This window comes from Salvelinus fontinalis, chromosome 4, assembly GCF_029448725.1.
Source record: "Salvelinus fontinalis isolate EN_2023a chromosome 4, ASM2944872v1, whole genome shotgun sequence".
NCBI classification, from domain to species: domain Eukaryota; kingdom Metazoa; phylum Chordata; class Actinopteri; order Salmoniformes; family Salmonidae; genus Salvelinus; species Salvelinus fontinalis.
Genome location: NC_074668.1, coordinates 38,498,942 through 38,518,327, shown reverse-complemented (window position 1 = coordinate 38,518,327; position 19,386 = coordinate 38,498,942).

Genomic DNA, 19,386 nt, shown 5'->3' with positions numbered 1-19,386 from the left:
CTTCAAGAGCTCTGATAGGCTGGAGGACGTCCTCCGGAAATAATAACGTTGAAATTAAATATCCATATAAATATCTATTCAGGTTTATTTTCCACCTTTAAAAACACTCTTACATATCTTTCTAGGTTGGAGCTGTTGCTGTTAAAATATAATAAATCCTTTTCATTCTGAACTGGAATAAACTGATTTATCACATTACACAGATGTACAACACACACACACAGGCAGTTTTTGATAGTGCAACTGTAACAGTATAGCTTCCGTCCCTCTCCTCGACCCTACCTGACCTCGAACCAGGAACCCTCTGCACACACCGACAAGCCACGGCCCTTGCAGAGCAAGGGGAACAACTACTTCAAGGTCTCAGAGCGAGTGATGTCCCTGATTGAAACGCTATTAGCGCGCACCCCGCTAACTAGCTAGCCATTTCACACCGGTTACACTCACCCCCCTTTTTGACCTCCTCCTTTTCTACAGCAACCAGTGATCTTGGTCACGGCACCAATGTAACAGTATAGCTTCCGTCCCTCGCCCCGAACCAGGAACCCTCTGCACACATCGACAACAGTAACCTTTGAAGCATCGTTACCTATCGCTCCACAAAAGCCACGGCCCTTGCAGAGCAACGGGAACAACTACTTCAAGGTCTCAGAGCGAGGGATGTCACTGATTGAAATGCTATTAGCGCACACCCCGCTAACTAGCTAGCCATTTCACACCGGTTACACAACCCTAAGTAACCGTACAGATGAAAAATAATCAGGCCTACTGTACATCTTACTGTATAAATTATTGTTGAAAGAAAGTCTAGGTTGGAACTGTTGCTATTAAAATACAATATGTATTTTTTATTCTAAATTGGAATAAACTAATTGATCACATCACACAGATGTAGACCAGAAAACACACACACACACAGTCCTAATTAGAGGTGTGTGGCTGGTTGACGTTTTCAACAAGCATGTATATTCTGGGCTCTATTTTGATGTACAGTAGGCATGATCATTTTTCATCTTCATCTGTACTGTCACTAGGGTTGCACTAACAGCAGATAGCTTGCTTTGGCGAATGTTAGCTATTAGCTGTGTACAAGGCCAGGGGATTGTTTGAAAGAGAAACTCACATCTACTACGATGAGAGCTAGTTAGTACTCCCTTTTTTCTGCTTATAATCACCTGTTATAAAATGACAACAATGCCTTGCTAGCTGACTTACTTTTCCATTGTCGAAGCACTGTTTCCTGAAGCATTCTGCACTGTTCTCAAAGAACTTCCTGGGTTTGCCATCATGCTGTGGATGTTTGGTCAGGACGTGTCGTTATAATTTGTTTGTTTTGAGAGACTCATTACTAAGCACTTCCCCACACAAAACACATTGTGGGCGCTCCTCGTTATAAGTTTGTATGAAAGAGAGAGAAACCCATCGCTGTATATGCATTTCATGATAATTGAGCTCAGTCAGAACTTGTGGCTAGCATGAGTCCATTTGATGACAGCGCTGAGTGATGGCAAGTGGGAATGACAAGTCAGTGGCAGACAGCGCATCATCTGCTGCTGAACGAAAGCACTGCATTGTGTGTGTCGCAGAGTGATCTTCAAGAAAACTACAGAAAAAAGATCTGGTAAACCGCAAAGCATACGGGCATCTCCCTCTCACACCCGTGCAGCTGCCAAACAGAGCAGAGACCGCTGCTGAGCAGAACTTGGCCAAATCAATTCCTGTAATTAATTAAATAATTATAAATTTACTCTGACACGTCGCGACCCACCATTAACAGGTCCGTTGGTGTAAGTCTATGGAAGGGGGTGAGAACCATGAGCCTCCTAGGTTTTGTATTGAAGTCAATGTACCCAGAGGAGGGTGAAAGCTAACTGTCCTCTGGCTACACCATGGTGCTACTCTACAGAGTGCTGCTGAGGCTACTGTAGACTGATGACTTTTTTTTAAAATAAGTAATTTTTATGAAATTCACTGAGGAGAATGGTCCTCCCTTTCCTCCTCTGAGGAGCATCCACTGGTCAGAATGCAGTATAGCAGCAATACACTGTACTGCAGTTATATATTGCTTCCAAAATAAGTTTTTACTGCAGTAATTTTGCAGTCTATTCTGAAAAATACCACAGTCAAGTACAGTTAGTGCAATTTTACTGCATTTTCAAAACGGCAATTGTTTTCTGTAGAGTGTGGTTTCAACCACTAACTTTTCTATTTTTCAACTAAAAGTAACCTGATGGCCTATTATTGGCTATATGGCTATATGAAAAACATTCAATTTCTGCACATAGGACTTAATTTTCCCTCTCTTGCTGTTCAGAGTGGCTTTCTACTGCATGAATGAAAAGGAGCTGGTGGAGGCAGCTGTCAGTTATTTGAATGATTTTGGAGGTGGAGAAGATGGAGCTAGTCATGATGACAAACAGGTGATGTTCCATAGACTGGGTGATGATTCACTGAGGGGTATGGGGGGGAGGGGGGTGCAGCTAACTAGCTTAGACCACAGTATGAAAGACCTCTAGTGGGGACCCCCAGCTGTTATTTGATCTAATCCAGAGCTAGCACACCTGATTCCACTCATCAGGTAATCATCATGCCTTTGGTGACTCAGGTGAGCTAGTTCAGGACTACAACAAAATTGTGAAATGTCTGGTGGGGAGGTTTGAGAATAATTTCTAGTGGATATAACTGAGCTATTTCTGTCTGCTTTATCCAATTCACCCTGTATATTGCATTCATTGCTACAGGTGAAAAGTAGTGTGGTGGGCTGCTCTATGACTGCAAAAAACAACTGTGTCAGGGAGAAGAAGAGGAGGCTGTCTGAGTTGGACGTGGTGGCGGAGTCCTCAGACTCTGATGCCCAGGAGAGGACGTATGTCTCAGAAACGGACATCGACATAGCCGAGGAGGACACTCTACTGTACGCTCAAAACAACAACACTCACAATAACAACACAGAGCAGGGACCTGAGGGTCAGAGTTCAGGACCAGGTCACGGTCACGACAATGCTGATGGTCATGGGGATTTGGCTCAGGGTGTTGAAGGAGCAGAGGACCGGTCACAGTCTCCCACAGCAGATGATGATGCCCTCAGGCTTGTAAGGGAGATATTCTTCACCTGATGATAAACCACAGAACACTTTGAACTTTGAGATGCTTTCCTTACAAACTGAGATGGGGGGCTACACAGCGAGGTCATGTAGACTAGAGTATATTAAAAATAGTCACTGGGGGCAAATGGGACCCATAACATTAATGCTTTCCTTCTCAGCTAATATTGGGTTCTTGATATATGTTAGTAAATACATCTCCATTGAAAGCATTTATTAATACAGGATTAGGTTTCATCTGTGAAGTGTTTAGGCACTATGTCCTAGAAAAGGCCTTGGGCCTAAAAACTGTCTCACTAGGTGCAACTAATGACGTGTACAATATTAGGCGCAACTGCGCAAGATAGTTTCCCCTTTAAGAACAGTAAAAGGGCAATGACATACTTTGTAATAGAAACAAAAAAATATATAATTTTGATTGAAGAATAAAATGTGGCGACTGGGATATTCTAAAGGCACTTTTATTGATTTCATTTTTTTTTTTAAGCTGCAATATGTCACTTTTTTGGCGACCTGACCAAATTCACATAGAAATTAGAGAAATCTTTGTTGACCATCAACATACTCTTATGGTAGGCTTATGATCAACAGGCATGTCATGCACTTCACAATTTTGCAACATTGTTGATTAATAAATCATGTACATTTGAGACTTGTGAGCAAAATTGGTGGTTTTAACTTAACCTACTTTACCTAATAATCATTGTTATCACACTAATTTACTGGAACATGACAGTTAGCCAAAAGGTATGCAATATATTTTTGAATTACTTAGGCTAGTGGTTGATTTATTAAAATGACTAGCATTTTTGTTGTCAACATTACCGACCACAATACAGTAGGACTATAGTAGTAGTGGTCAAAGAGCCAAGTATCTCTGTATCAGAGTTCATATTTGAAACTTAATTTGATTTTAAAATATACATCTATGTACAGAACAGAACACAAACATGAAAACAGACTAAATAAAATTATGAATAGTATGTTTTGAAAAACATTATATAGACATAGTCATTTAAAATGTACACCTTTTTGGTTGATCATGTTGAACACATTGAAAAACTTTAAATAAACAAATCAAAAGTCGACTTGTTTTTCCTGACCAGCAAACAAATGTTTGTCAAAGTAAACTGTTGCAGAGAGGTCAGTTAGGGGTTGCTGAACATTTCCTCTTATTTGAACACTAGGGAGGACAATCCCTTGTTGGTTACCAGCAAGCCTCTCCACTGTGTTATTAGTTATCATAGGCTGTCGTCTCATCTCTTAGCTGCCGCCTCCCTGTCATCCAGGTCAGTACAGCTGCTGTAGCCAGCTCAGCATTAACAAACACATAGACATAGTACCCTGCTGTCATACTAGCCAATGACACATAGCTAAAGTGGAGCCCCACAAACACAGAGGCCCACAAGCATCAGTAGGCTGGAAGCAGCCTGACAGATGACACTGAACCACAACAGCAGACTGCAAACAGAAAGGTCATGAGGGCAAAGGACCAGGGGCCTCATTTATAAAACTGTGCAGAGGATTCACATCAAAAGGTGGCGTATGGATGAAACAAAGTGCTTATGCACAAAAATATTGTGATTTATAACACAGTGCTCACGCACGTCCGACGGCGGATTCTCCTTTATAAATCACAATCAACTCGATATTTGGTGCACGTGAGCGAGCGTCTTGTCCCACCCTTTTAACTCACATAGTTGCCAGTAAATAGTCAGTGAAAAGCCCCTAATTAATATTCATCCATACTGACCGCATGACGACAATGACGGTAAATACCAACAGAAAGGCAAAAAAAAAAAAAAATTGTAAGGGAAGTTGAGGCAAGAAAAAATATATTATTTGGTGGACATAGTGTGGGCAAATCAAATGCCAAAAAGGCGTTAGAGTGGCAGCATGTGGCGGACGCTGTGAATGCTGCTGGCTCAGGTCGGACCCTCTCAGAAATAAAAAAGTGGGCCGACATAAAAGTGGAGGCCACAAGGCGCATAGCCTTACACAGACAACGTGTTTGTGCCACGGACGGGGAAAAGGGGAAATCGAAGCTCAACCCCCTAGATGAGCGACTTGCCGGTAATATAGGGGAATCCCTCCTGTGTGGAGTAGTGACGTAGGTGGAGAGGGACACGGATATGCAAGATGCATGATCCAGGTATGTAATTAGTATTCCCTCATTTGAAAATAGTAAACCAAATGCATTCAAGTTGTGTTTAAACATTTATTTACACAAACAATTGACATTTTCTATTGTTTTTAGTCGTTGCGTGTTCCAGTGGGGTCGGTGGTGCTGCAGCTGAGCAGGAGCTGAGTGCGCCTAGACCCGACGGCTCCACTGCACCTCGTGCGTCACAACCCTCCAGAGGCCGTGTCCTCACAGATGCAGTCCTGCAAATGCAAAGAGACACCATTGACGCTATTAACGAGGTTGCCAAGGAGTTGAAGTGGGACAGGCACGGCTTGGTTTCTGTGGGTGCTTCTCTGTAAACCTGGGCCCACTACAGCACAGAGATCCAAGAGAACAGCTCTTGGTAATCAGAACCGGCTCATAAGGCACTCATGCTTCTACACCTGCATTACTAGCTGTTTGGGGTTTTAGGCTGGGTTTCTGTACAGCACTTCGAGATATTAGCTGATGTACGAAGGGCTATATAAAATAAAATTGATTGATTGATTGATTGATCATTGTTAGCCAGTAAATATTGCTGGTCTCTGAAAATTCGCTCTCGGAATTCTTCCAACAGTGCCAAAGCAGCCATTCTGCGTCATTACCAATTGTAATTTCATGCCTTTTTATACCCACCTATTTGATTGTCAAAGCTACACAATTGCGTAACATCTTCAAGTGTGGTAATTACCCTGATTGTAACTGACAATGAAAGGGCCATTATCACATTGACAGTTCTGCGCAACGAACATGTGAAAACAATATATGAAACTGTTCACTCGTATCTGCCCGACTGAGGCATTGAAAACAGCATCAGTTTAAACGTAATTGGTCCTACTGTTGACATTATTTATGAGATTACATTTCATAACATGCAAGTATTGTTTAATAATTACCGATCCAATTAAATATGATTCCCGATTAAACTGTACAACATATTTGAGGGGTTTATTTGCAAAAACATATCTCCGTTTGTATTTAATCTAAATCATGTTTTTTTTTGTTTTTTTTGTGTCCACTGCAGGGAACTCATCATATATAATATGTGAGAGGTAATATTTCGATTTATTTTACACAATGCTATCAATTTCAAAGTGTTTCTGGAGTGTGATCCTTATACTATCGGAGTCGCACATTCTCACGTGAAGTTTGCTTTTTATAAATCCCAAGGTTTCCTACGCAACGTTTATAAATGAGCCCCCAGAACCCTGAGGATATCCACTAATACACCAGCGGTGGCAGCAATGTTGTTCTATTGATCATCACAGGTAACTCCAACATCTTGTCCCTGGAGGCAGAAGTTGATAGAGGCTGATGATGGCCTCAGTAGAGCTGACCAACTGGCCGTGTAACACGATGAGGGCGTAGAGTTGCTGGGTGAGGATGAAGACGAGGAAAAGAGCCACCGGAGGCCAGCAACATGGAGGTCTTCTGGTGCTGTGCTCCATGGTTGAGAGGTTAACCATCACGATGCGCCTGTAGGAGTCAGTGCACTTTTCTCAAAATGTGCATCAGCCAATTACAATTGTCGTCATAGTTGGATGTGATAGAACTTTACATTGTAGCTGGTCCCATCAGATGATCTGCCATATTTTAGCCTTATGCTAACCTCTCCAGCTGACAGTGATTATTTCCTGTAACAAATTCCACATCAGCCTGTCAAAGATCTTAACCTCTGCAGGATCGGTGGGTCCCCCGCAGGATGATTGAGGACATAGGACATTGAGGACATTCCCAGGACATAGACATATCTGATATTGTCAGAAAGCTTAAATTCTTGTTAATCTAACTGCACTGTCCAATTTACAGTAGCTATTCCAGTGAAAGAAAGAGAGTGCACAGTTATGAACTTAAAAATGTATTAATAAACCAATTTGGTACATTTGGGCAGTCTTGAGGCAATGGTTCATTGGATCAGTCTAAAACATTGCGCATACACTGCTGCCAAAATCTAAATTGCGCCTGGGCTGGAATAATACATTATGGCCTTTCTCTTGCATTTCAAAGATGATAATTAAAAACAAATACAAAAAAACACATGTTTTTTTTCTTTGTATTATCTTTTACCAGATCTAATGTGTTATATTATCCCACATTTCCACAAACTTCAAAGTGTTTCCTTTCAAATAGTATACATATCCTTGCTTCAGGTCCTGAGCTACAGGCAGTTAGATTTGGGTATGTCAAGGGGAGGATCCTTAAGAGGTTTTAAAGGCCCAGTGCAGTCAAAAACGTAATTTCCTCTGTTTTATAAACATTTCCACACTACAAGGTTGGAATAATACTGTGAAAAAATAATGATAATGCCCTTTAAGTGTAAGAGCCCTTTGAAAAGACCACCTGAACTTTCAGCCTGTTTTGGTGGGATTGAGTTTGGGCCTGCTGGCCAGTGGTGATATGGATAATATAGAGCTGGCGGGATTTTCCATGCACCGGGAGAACAGAGAAGCTACATCTGGTAAGACGAGGGGTAGGGGTGTGTGTCTATTTGTCAATAACAGCTGGTGTGCGATGTCTAAAGTAGTGACATGTTGAATGCTCCAAACTGTCTGTCTAAACTACTGGCACACAGCTCACACAGCTCGGACACCCATGCAGACCCCACAAGACATGCCACAGGAGGTCTCTTCACAGTCCCTAAGTACAGAACAGACTATGGGAGGCACACAGTACTATTTAGAGCCATGACTACATGGAACTCTATTCCACATCAAGTAACTGACGCAAGCAGTACAATTTGATTTAAAAAAAACAGATTAAAAAACACCTTATGGGACTGTGAAGCAACACACACACACACACACACACACACACACACACACACACACACACACACACACACACACACACACACACACACACACACACACACACACACACACACACACACACACACACACACACACACACACACACACACACACACACACACACAAAATAACATACGCACGCACTATACATACACATGGATTTAGTAATGTAGATATGTGGTAGTGGTGGAGTAGGGGCCTGAGGGAATACAGTGTGTTGTGAAATCTGTGAATGTATTGTAATGTTTTAAAATTGTTTAAACTGCCTTAATTTTGCTGGACCCCAGGAAGAGTAGCTGCTGCTTTGGCAGCAGCCAATGAGGATCCATAATACATACAAATATTAAAGAAGTCTTGAGGTATTGCTCGCCTGAGGTAGAGTGCCTTATGATAAGCTGTAGACCACACTATCAACCAAGAGAGTTCTCATCTATATTATTCGTAGCCGTCTATTTACCACCACAAAATGAAGCTGGCACTAAGACTGCTCTCAACCAACTCTATAAGGCCATAAGCAAAGAAGAAAATGCTCACCCAGAAGTGCTCCTAGTGGCCGGGGACATTAATGCATGCAAACTTAAATCAGTTTCACCAATTATTTTGCGCATGTGCAACCTGAGGGGAAAAAAAATCCTAGACCACATTTACTCCACACACAGAGATGCATACAAAGCTCTCCCCCGCCCTCCATTTGGCAAATCTGACCATAATTCTATCCTCCTGATTCCTGCTTACAAGCAAAAACCAAAGCAGGAAGTACCAGTGACTCGCTGAATACGGAAGTGGTCAGATGATGCAGATGCTACACTACAGGACTGTTTTGCTAGCACAGACCGGAATATGTTCCGGGATTCATCCAATTGAGCATTGAGGAGTACATCACCTCAGTCATCGACTTCATCAATAAGTGCATTGACGATGTTGTCCCCATAATGACCGAACATACATATCCCAACCAGAAGCCATGGATTACAGGCAACATCCGCAGTGAGCTAAAGGCTAGTGCTGCCGCTTTAAAGAGCGGGAGACTAATCCGGACGCTTAGAAGAAATCCCGCTATGCCCTCAATGAACCATCAAACAAGCAAAGCGTCAATACAGGATTAAGATTGAATCCTACTATACCGGCTCTGATGCTCGTCGGATGTGGCAGGGCTTGAAAACTATTACGGACTACAAAGGGAAACCCAGACACGAGCTGCCCAGTGACGCGAGCCTACCAGATGAGCAATATGCCTTTTATGTTCGCTTCGAGGCAAGCAACACTGAAACATGCACGAGAGCACCAGCTGTTCTGGATGACTGTGTGATAACGCTCTCGGTAGCTGATGTGAACTAAACTTTTAAACAGGTTAACATTCACAAAGCCGCGAGGCCAGATGGATTACCAGGACGTGTACTCAAAGCATGCGCGGTCCAACTGTCAAGTGTCTTCACTGACATTTTCAACCTCTCCCTGACCGATTCTGTAATACCTACATGTTTCAAGCAGACCACCATAGTCCCTGTGCCCAAGGAAGCCAAGGTAACCTGCCTAATTGATTACCGCCCCGTAGCACTCATGTCGGTAGCCATGGAGTGCTTTGAAAGACTGGTCATGGCTCACATCAACAGCCTCCTCCCGGACACCCTAGGCCCAGTCCAATTCGCATACCGCCCCAACAGATCCACAGATGAGGCAATCTCAATCACACTCCACACTGCCCTTTCCCACCTGGACAAAAGTAACACCTACGTGAGAATGCTGTTCATTGACTACGGCTCAGCGTTCAACACCATAGTGCCCACAAAGCTCATCACTAAGCTAAGGACCCTGTGACTAAACACTTCCCTCTGCAAAGGCATCTTGGACTTCCTGAGGGGCCGCCCCCAGGTACTAAGAGTAGGCAACAACATGTCTGCCATGCTGATTCTTAACACTGGGGCCCCTCAGGGGCATCTGACCGTAAGGCGCTACAGAGGGTACTGCGTATGACCCAATACATCACTGGGGCCAAGCTTCCTGCCACCCAGGACCTATTTAATAAGCGGTGTTAGAGGAAAGCCCATAAGTTATAAACTGTTTTCCCTGCTACCGCACGACAAGTGGTAGGTACCAAAGCACCAAGTCTAAGACCAAAAGGCTCCTCAACAGATTCTACCCCCAAGCCATAAGACTGCTGAACAATTAATAAAATCACCACCAGATTATTTACATTGACCACCCCCCCCCCCCCTTTAGTACACTGCTGCTACTTGCTGTTTATTATCTATGCATAGTCACTTCACCCCTACCTACATGTACAAATTAGCTCAACTAACCTGTACCGCTGCACACTGATTCGGTACCGGTGCCTTCTGTATATAGCCTCGTTATTGTTATTCATATTGTGTTACTTTTTATTATAATTTTTTACTTTAGTCTATTTGGTAAATATTTTCTTAACGCTTCTTGAACTGCACTGTTGGTTAAGGGCTTGTAAGTAAGCATTTCACGGTAAGGTCTCGAACTTGTTGTATTTGGCGAATGTGACAAATAAAGTTCGATTTGATTTGTAGAACAATTTTTTTTAGGTGAGGGAGCACTACAAAACAAATAGTCATAATTTTCCCAATCAAATGTTGTACCGACAGATGTAACCTATTGGATATCATTGTAGAATAGGCCTATGCATGAAATACATCCTCCAATTGCAACGTCTTCCTATGTCTACACAATCAGAAGAAAATACACTCAGACACCAAGATAGGCATACCTAATTTTAAAGTAGGCCATCATCACGGTCAATCGATAATGATCATTCTTCATTTTACCTGTGTTTTACCGGGGAAATGTCCAAACTGCATGCCAATCATTTGATCTCAATCAGTTTAATGGGAATATGCATTTAGATCTTCTTGAATTACTGTTCCGTGAGCGAATTAAAGCAGATATGTTTAAACTATTAGCCTTTTGTAGGACTATTTTGTTTCAATGAAAGCATGCATGTATCCTGCCTAGTAACGCACGCTGCTGAGTTTTTGCTGCATAAGGAAAACATTTGACCTATTAAGCTTCAGATAAGAAATGACGGAATAGTTTGTAACATATAATAGGCTTAGTATGCTACAGTATATAGGCCCTACTGTTATATTTGGTTCTGTTATGTAAGATACTAAATAGTCATTGTGATCTTGCGAGACATTAAGCTTTGATCTAACTTTACTAAACAAGCACCGTTGTGAGAATTGATCATCTTCTATTTTTAATAAGTGATAGGCGTAAGCCACAGATCTTGATTGTGGTGGTTAAGACAGCCCCGTAACCAAGTGGTCACATATCATTCTGGGTTCCACTGCACAATTAGGGGTCTGTGGAGTTTTATGAACATCAAGGCAGACACGCGGTGAATTTGGAACCTAGATCTCATTGGTGTGATGATAAGGTTCATGAGGTGGATCAGTTTGACTGAACAGGCCTATGCAAGAGTTGGTACCTTTCTGTAAGCTATGAATTGGGATAGTAGAGGGAGTTCAAGTGAGTCGTACATGATCCCCAAATCCATAACAAACTGTTTTGAGGACAGCCGTTTTAGCAACCCTTGGTAGAGCTCTGTCTATGGCTGTTCTTGTCAAGTCGGATTTGGCCTGCTCAAAGTGGTCAAGCCTCCGACCTTGCCTACAGTTATTCATTGTTCGCGCCACCGCGAGAGAAACAGGGAAGAAAACACCATTTACCTAACTATTAGGCTGCTATAGCCTATATATTTATTTTACCAAAGTTGAGGACGCAACAGTTCACCTGACAATAATTGAATCCAATCATTACACTGTTGATTTTGTCAATTTTACATTTACTGTACTTTGCCACGTTTATTGATAATGAAATCTGAAAATACTCTGGATACACTAAGTAACATAAGAATATTTGTGGAATACGAGTGAGACGACTAGCATGAAACACACTGAGAATCTCACTGCTGATAGACTGCCGATAGGTATCACAATGGGAGGCCTTTCCTTCTCTTGCTAGAACTAAAAGGTGGTACCTGCTGTGTGCCGACCAGGTAACGACGAACCTACTTGGAGAATTTACTTTTTTACTACTTTTACTTTCGGTTTTGTACACCAGCTTAAAAACAGAAAAATACAATTATTTTGGTTATTGAAAAGACATTTCAGAGTGGTTTAGATGGTACATTGATTATCTACACTGTACTTGCTTGTTTAGTCATAATGTCATGCCCTGACCATAGAGAGCCCTTGATTCTCTATGGTGTAGTAGGTCAGGGCTTGACTAGGGGGTGATCTAGGACAGATATTTCTATGTGGGTGCTAATATGGTTCCCAATTAGAGGCAGCTGTTTATCGTTGCCTCTGATTGGGGATCATATTTAGGTTGGTTGTTTCCCCACCTGCATTTGTGGAATATTATTTTGTGTTTTGTGCAGGTGCATCACGTAGTCACGTTTCGTTGTTAGTTTATTTGATTTGTTTTGCTAAGTTTCACTTTATAATAAATATGTGGAACTTAACATCTGCTGCGCCTTGGTCCGTCTCTCCTCACGTTCGTGACACATAAATTGAAATGAGGCAAACTATTAGAATTTTAACAACCAAGAAATGGTGGAGCAATTTTTGCATATTGCACCTTTAACTAAGTCAGTTACAAGGTAATTAAAGGACATATGAAACAAGTGATCAAGTAGAAGTTAACCCTTCACCAGGCAACATAGTATTATTTTTCAGTCTATAAACATTTTATCCCTAAAAAACAACCAACAAATGAATTGATAGTCAAGAAACCAGTCATGCACCTGGCATAAGCATATTACTTAAACAGATGCCATAGAAATAACCTGGGAAATGATAGCACATTGCCTAATACCAGAATTAACATGGACCTGTTTATTCCTTAATATAAGTATCAGATACTAAAACTATAAATACATCTTTCTTGAACATCAACATACGATAGGTAGGCTTATGATCAATATGTACTTCATAATTTTGCAACATTAATCATGATGAATGCATGCACATTCGGTGACCTGTGTGCTAAATTAGTGGTTTTAAATGACACTACTAATCATGGTTGAAATTTGATCACACAAATTTACTGGAACATGACAGCTATCCAAAAAAAGTATGCAAAATCTTGTTATATTACTTAGTGGTTGATTTATTGAAATTACAGTGTTTTTGTCAACATTGCCGACCACAATACAGTAGGGCTATAGTAGCTACAGTAGCCTAGTGGTCAAAGAGAGCAAAGCATCTAGGTTTCAGAGTTTATATGGGAAACTTTATTTGACTTCAAATATAAGTCTATGTACAGAACACAAACATGAATACAGGCTAAATAAAGTTATGAACAGTTTGTTTGGAAAAACATGACATAGGCATAGTCAACTGATGCAGAGAGGTCAGTTAGGGATTGCTGAATATTTCCTCTTATTTGAACACTAGGGAGGACTTGACAATCCCTTGTTGGTTACCAGCAAGCCTCTCCACTGTGTTATTAGTTATCATAGGCTGTCGTCTCATCTCTTAGCTGCCGCCTCCCTGTCATCCAGGTCAGTACAGCTGCTGCAACCAGCTCAGCATTAACAAACACACAGACATAGTACCCTGCTGTCATACCAGCCAATGACACATAGCTAAAGTGGAGCCCCACAAACACAGAGAGGCCCACAAGCATCAGTAGGCTGGAAGCAGCCTGACAGGTGACACTGAACCACAACACCCCTCTGTCATCACAGTAGACTGCAAACAGAAAAGCCATGAGGGCAAAGGGCACCAGCACCAGTGGAGTATACAGGCTCATAATGACCAGACCCCTGAGGATATCCACTAATACACCAGCGGTGGTAGCCATGTTGTTGTGTTGATCATCACAGGTAACTCCAACATCTTGTCCCTGGAGGCAGAAGTTGAAAGGGCTGATGATGGCCTCAGTAGAGTTGACCAACTGGCCGTGTAACACGATGAGGGCGTAGAGCTGCTGGGTGAGGATGAAGACGAGGAAAAGAGACACCGGAGGCCAGCAACGTGGAGGTCTTCTGGTGCTGTGCTCCATGGTTGAGAGGTTAACCATCACGAGGCGCCTGTAGGAGTCAGTGCACTTTCACTACCTCTCCTTGCCTCGAGTTGGGTTACTGTGGAGAGAGAAAGTAAATAAATTAAAGGGGTCTATACTTGGACATTAGAAAAAGTTAAACCTAACGTTTTCCTCAGTCTCAAAATGTGCATCAGCCAATTACAATCCTCGACGTAGTTGCATGTGATGTGACCAGCTACAATGTAGTGTTCTATCAGATAACCCGCCACATGTTAGCCCTATGCTAACCTCCCCAGCTGACAGTGATTTCCTGTAACAAATTCCACATCAGCCTATCAAAGATCTTAAAGGCCCAGTGCAATCAAAAACATGATTTGCCTCTTTCCACACTACGAGGTTAGAATAATACTGTGATTAGGATGATAATGCCCTCAGTGTAAGAGCCGTTTGAAAAGACCAACAAAAATGTCAGCCTGTTTTGGTGTAATGGAGTTTTGGCCTGCCTGGTGGCCAGTGATGTAGTGCAATTCTTTTAGGTGTTTTCATCAAGCTGTCATCAAGGCAAAGGCTGGCTACTTTGAATAATCTCAAATATAAAATATATTTTGATTCATTTCACAGTTGTTTGGTTTCTACATGATTCCATGTGTTATTTCATAGTTTTGATGTCTTCACTATTACAGTGGTTCCTCCTTTAAAAAGTTGCATCCTACTGTGGCACACCTTGCAGGCTGCTGCAGCATTCCGTGGCACATTATCTATTTGTCAGACATTTTTTCTGTTAACGCAAGTTATTGCTAGTTTGACCACCAGAGGGCATCTTTGAGAAGCATTTGATAGTCTTCCGTATTGGCATTACCAGAGAATTTAAGACCTTTTTTTGTAATAACATAGTATATGGGATTGATTAAGAAATTTGGCTTAATTAATTTGATTAATATTATGGTGTTTCTATTCAGAGAAAAACCATCAGGGTTTCCATTAGGATGGGAATGGAAAATATGGTGCTGTACAACAGAAAGAAGGAGTTGGCTGTCGTTGTAAATAATAATTTGTTCTTAACTGACTTGCCTAGTTAAATAATGGAGCATAAGAGCATAACATTTCTGCACCCTAATTTTCTAATTCTTGTCTAGCCAATACCCAAACGGAGGTTAAGTGAAAATAAAAATCTCATTGATACATCAAGACTAGTCCCCATGCTTGCCACAGAGCAGCGCGAAACGGTGCTAAAAAACATCCTCAACATCCTCTTTAAATAAATAAGACCGTCGCCATTTTTAACAGCACATTACTCAACACTAGTGAGACTAATTTCACCTATATTATATCGGAAAAAATGTTTTTCAATAACGCGACTCTCCACCAACAATAATTACACTAAATTATTATCGATATTCTCACAGATCCTAAGGAGCTTTAATATAATTCTAAATTAATTAATAATAAATCGCTTTGTTTAAAAAGTTATGATATTTTGGAGATTTCGTTTTAATTTTAGAGTGAGAAAAAGGCCATTCTTGAACATAGGGTGAGACATTCTCACTAATTTGTAAATAAAGACAGTTTGTTATTTCAAATTATTTATTTCTGGAGAAACCTAAATGGATTATTTAGCAGACATCACTTGCTTATGTTCATGAAGATGACGAGTGATCGGCAAAGGCAATCTGTAATCGGCTGGCATTACGGCACATCATCACTCTAATTACAGTCAGAAGACACTTGCATGGACTTATGGAAAGGCTCGGTAAGAAATGATATATATATATAAATATATATATATTTTAAATCAGAACAATAACCATGTGTGTTCGCTTGTTTTGTCCTGTTCTGTAGTTTCAACCCAACGATTTGTCTGACAAACAAAGAACTTTGCATCCTGCAGGCCCAGGCATGGATCAAAACTTGTGAGACATTCAAGAATGTCATCTTCACAGACGAATCAACCTTGGCCCTTGAGCAATTTTCTGTAAATTGCGACAGAAATAAAGGAAGAAGATCAAGAAGATTAACGAAAGCATAAAGATGTTGATGAAGAATTGCTGTTTTGAGTTAGAAATGTAACACTTTAGAGTACTTTAGCATCGAATACATTGCAAGTTGAGGGATTTTCACAACAGTAGCCGGGCTATAAAAAGTATATTGTCCTGCTAATAGGAAACATTTGCATGATGGCTAAATTCTTTATTGTAACCACAATGTCACATCATTTGTATCTACCTTTCCAATTACTTTTAGAGTTTGGGATTTACAAATGTGCACTTTCATTATTAGTTACATTGTTTTAGTTCGAACGTGCAGATTTTTTCCCTTTATATTGTTTTATGTAGGATGCTACATTTGACCAGTTGCAATTGTAAGTAGGACAAATAAAAAAATCCTACCTCTATTAGGCTGTTAAGCCTCAGACTACCTCAGCCAGTTAAGTTCTTTTATATAGGTGTAGGCTCCAAAGAAATAGACTCCAATTAAGCCCTCTTGTTGTTTGTAAAGTCAAATTAAAATGAAGATTGTTGAAATGAATTGCTCGACTGGTGTAGGTTTTCTCCATCTGGTGGTGTGCAACACTTGCATAACTAGTTAGCTATATTTTTAGGCACCAGCCACTGTTCACCTCCTATTGATTGTGCTGCAGTTGCCGCCAGTTGTTTTTATAAATTGAACCTTTATTTAACTAGGCAAGTACAAATGCTTATTTACAATGACGGCCTACCCTGGACAAACCCGGATGATGCTGGGTCAATTGTGAGCCGCGCTATGGCACTCCCAATCACGTTCGGATGTAATACAGCCTGAATTTGAACCAGGGACTGTAGTAAAGACTCTTGCACCAAGATGCAGTGCATTAGATCGCCGCGCCACTCGGGAGCCATGAAAAATATACAGTTGAAGTCGGAAGTTCACATACTTAGGTTGAAGTCATTAAAACTCGTTTTTCAACCACTCTACAAATTTCTTGTTAACAAACTATAATTTTGGCAAGTCGGTTAGGACATCTACTTTGTGAATGACAAGTACTTTTTCAACAATTGTTAACAGACAGATTATTTCACTGCATCACAATTCCAGTGGGTCAGAAGTTGACGTACCCTAAGTTGACTGTGCCTTTAAACAGCTTGGAAAATTTCAGAAAATAATGTCATGGCTTTAGAAGCTTATGATAGGATAATTGACAGCATTTGAGTCAATTGGAGGTGTACCTGTGGCTGTATTTCAAGGCCTACCTTCAAACTCAGTGCCTCTTTGCTTGACATCATAGGAAAATAAAAAGAAATCAGCCAAGACCTCAGAAAAAAATTGTAGACTTCCACAAGTCTGGTTCAACCTTGAGAGAAATTTCCAAATGCCTGAAGGTACCACGTTCATATGTACAAACATTAGTACGCAAGTATAAACACAATGGGACCACGCAGCCGTCATACCACCCAGGAAGGAGACGCGTTTGGTCTCCTAGAGATCAACGTACTGTGGTGCAAAAAGTGAAAATCAAACCCATAACAGCAAAATACCTTGTGAAGATGCTGGAGGAAACAGGTACAAAAGTATCTATATCCACAGTAAAACGAGTCCTATATCGACATAACCTGAAAGGCCGCTCAGCAAGGAAGAAGCAACCGCTCCAAAACCGCCATAAAAAAGCCAGACTACAGTTTGCAACTGCACATGGGAACAAAGATCATACTTTGAGAAATGTCCTCTGTTCTGATGAAACAAAAATAGAACTGTTTGGCCATAATGACCATCGTTATGTTTGGAGGAAAAAGGGGGAGGCTTGCAAGCCGAAGAACACCATCCCAACCGTGAAGCATGGTGGTGGCAACATCATGTTGTGGTGGTGCTTTGCTGCAGGAGGGACTGGTGCACTTCAAAAAATAGATGGCATCAAGAGGCAGGAAAATTGTGTGGATATATTGAAGCAAAATCTCCAGACATCAGTCAGGAAGTTAAAGCTTGGTCACAAGTGGGTCTTCCAAATGGACAATGACACCAAGCATACTTCCAAAGTTGTGGCAAAATGGCTAAAGGACAACGAAGTCAAGGTATTGGAGGGACCATCACAAAGCCCTGACCTCAATCCCATAGAAAATTTGTGGGCAGAACTGATAAAGCGTGTGCGACCAAAGAGGCCTACAAACCTGACTCAGTTACACAAGCTCTGTCAGGAGGAATGGGCCAAAATTCACCCAACTTATTGTGGGAAGCTTGTGGAAGGCCACCCGAAACATTTGACCCAAGTTAAACAATTTAAAGGCAATGCTACCAAATACTAATTGAGTGTATGTAAACGTCTGACCCACTGGGAATATGATGAAATAAATAAAAGCTGAAATAAATAATTCTCTCTACTAATATTCTGACATTTCACATTCTTAAAATGAAGTGGTGATCCTAACTGACCTAAAACGGAATTTTTACTAGGATTAAATTTCAGAAATTGTGAAAAACTGAGTTTAAACGTATTTGGCGAAGGTGTATGTAAACTTCCGACTTCAACTGTATATATATATTAATATATTTCACAACATTAACCATGTGTGTAGGTAAATGTGTGTGTAGGTAGATGTGGAAAGATGGATACAAATGATTTGTTGCAAGTTGGGGAGGGGGGGGTTCACACCTAGCTCGGCTATTAGACAATTCTTTAGTAAAGGTTGTCTATTGTTCAGCGAATAGCCCATCCTGCTTGTGAAAAACTAATAATCATACTTTTTCACCTTTACACATGTTAAAAATTCCAATTGATAAAATGTTTTTAGCCACAATCGGCCCTAAACCCAATTAATACATTTGGGCATTCGGGCTAGAATGTTGAGGGTTTGAAACCTTCTCCTTGCTTGTTTCATTACATTATGCCGGTCTCAGAGCAAATAGCCTGGATTGTTACTCCCATCTCGTTCCTCGCTCTCTTCCACGCGTCATTCTCCACCTGAGTGGCTCGCTTGTGGGCGTGCTGGCAGGATGTACTGTTTTTATTCTGTATATATGAATTACAAACCAGCCTTCACTTAAATCATGTTTCTAGTCTATTGCATAGTTACAATGTGTAATCATTGATGTTCCAGGAGCAGGAGTGGTAAACACTGTTGAAGTGTATAATTGTAATACAGACATGCAGACACAGCATCATTCAAAGAATGGAGTTTGATACACCTAGTATTGGATATGACTGAGAAAAAAAACGTGCAAAATAGCAATTATCATAACAAAAGAATATGCACAATTGTTTGTATCTACATTAACTAACATATTCCTCGCAATTGTACATTTTTTGCTTGACTAGTTATGA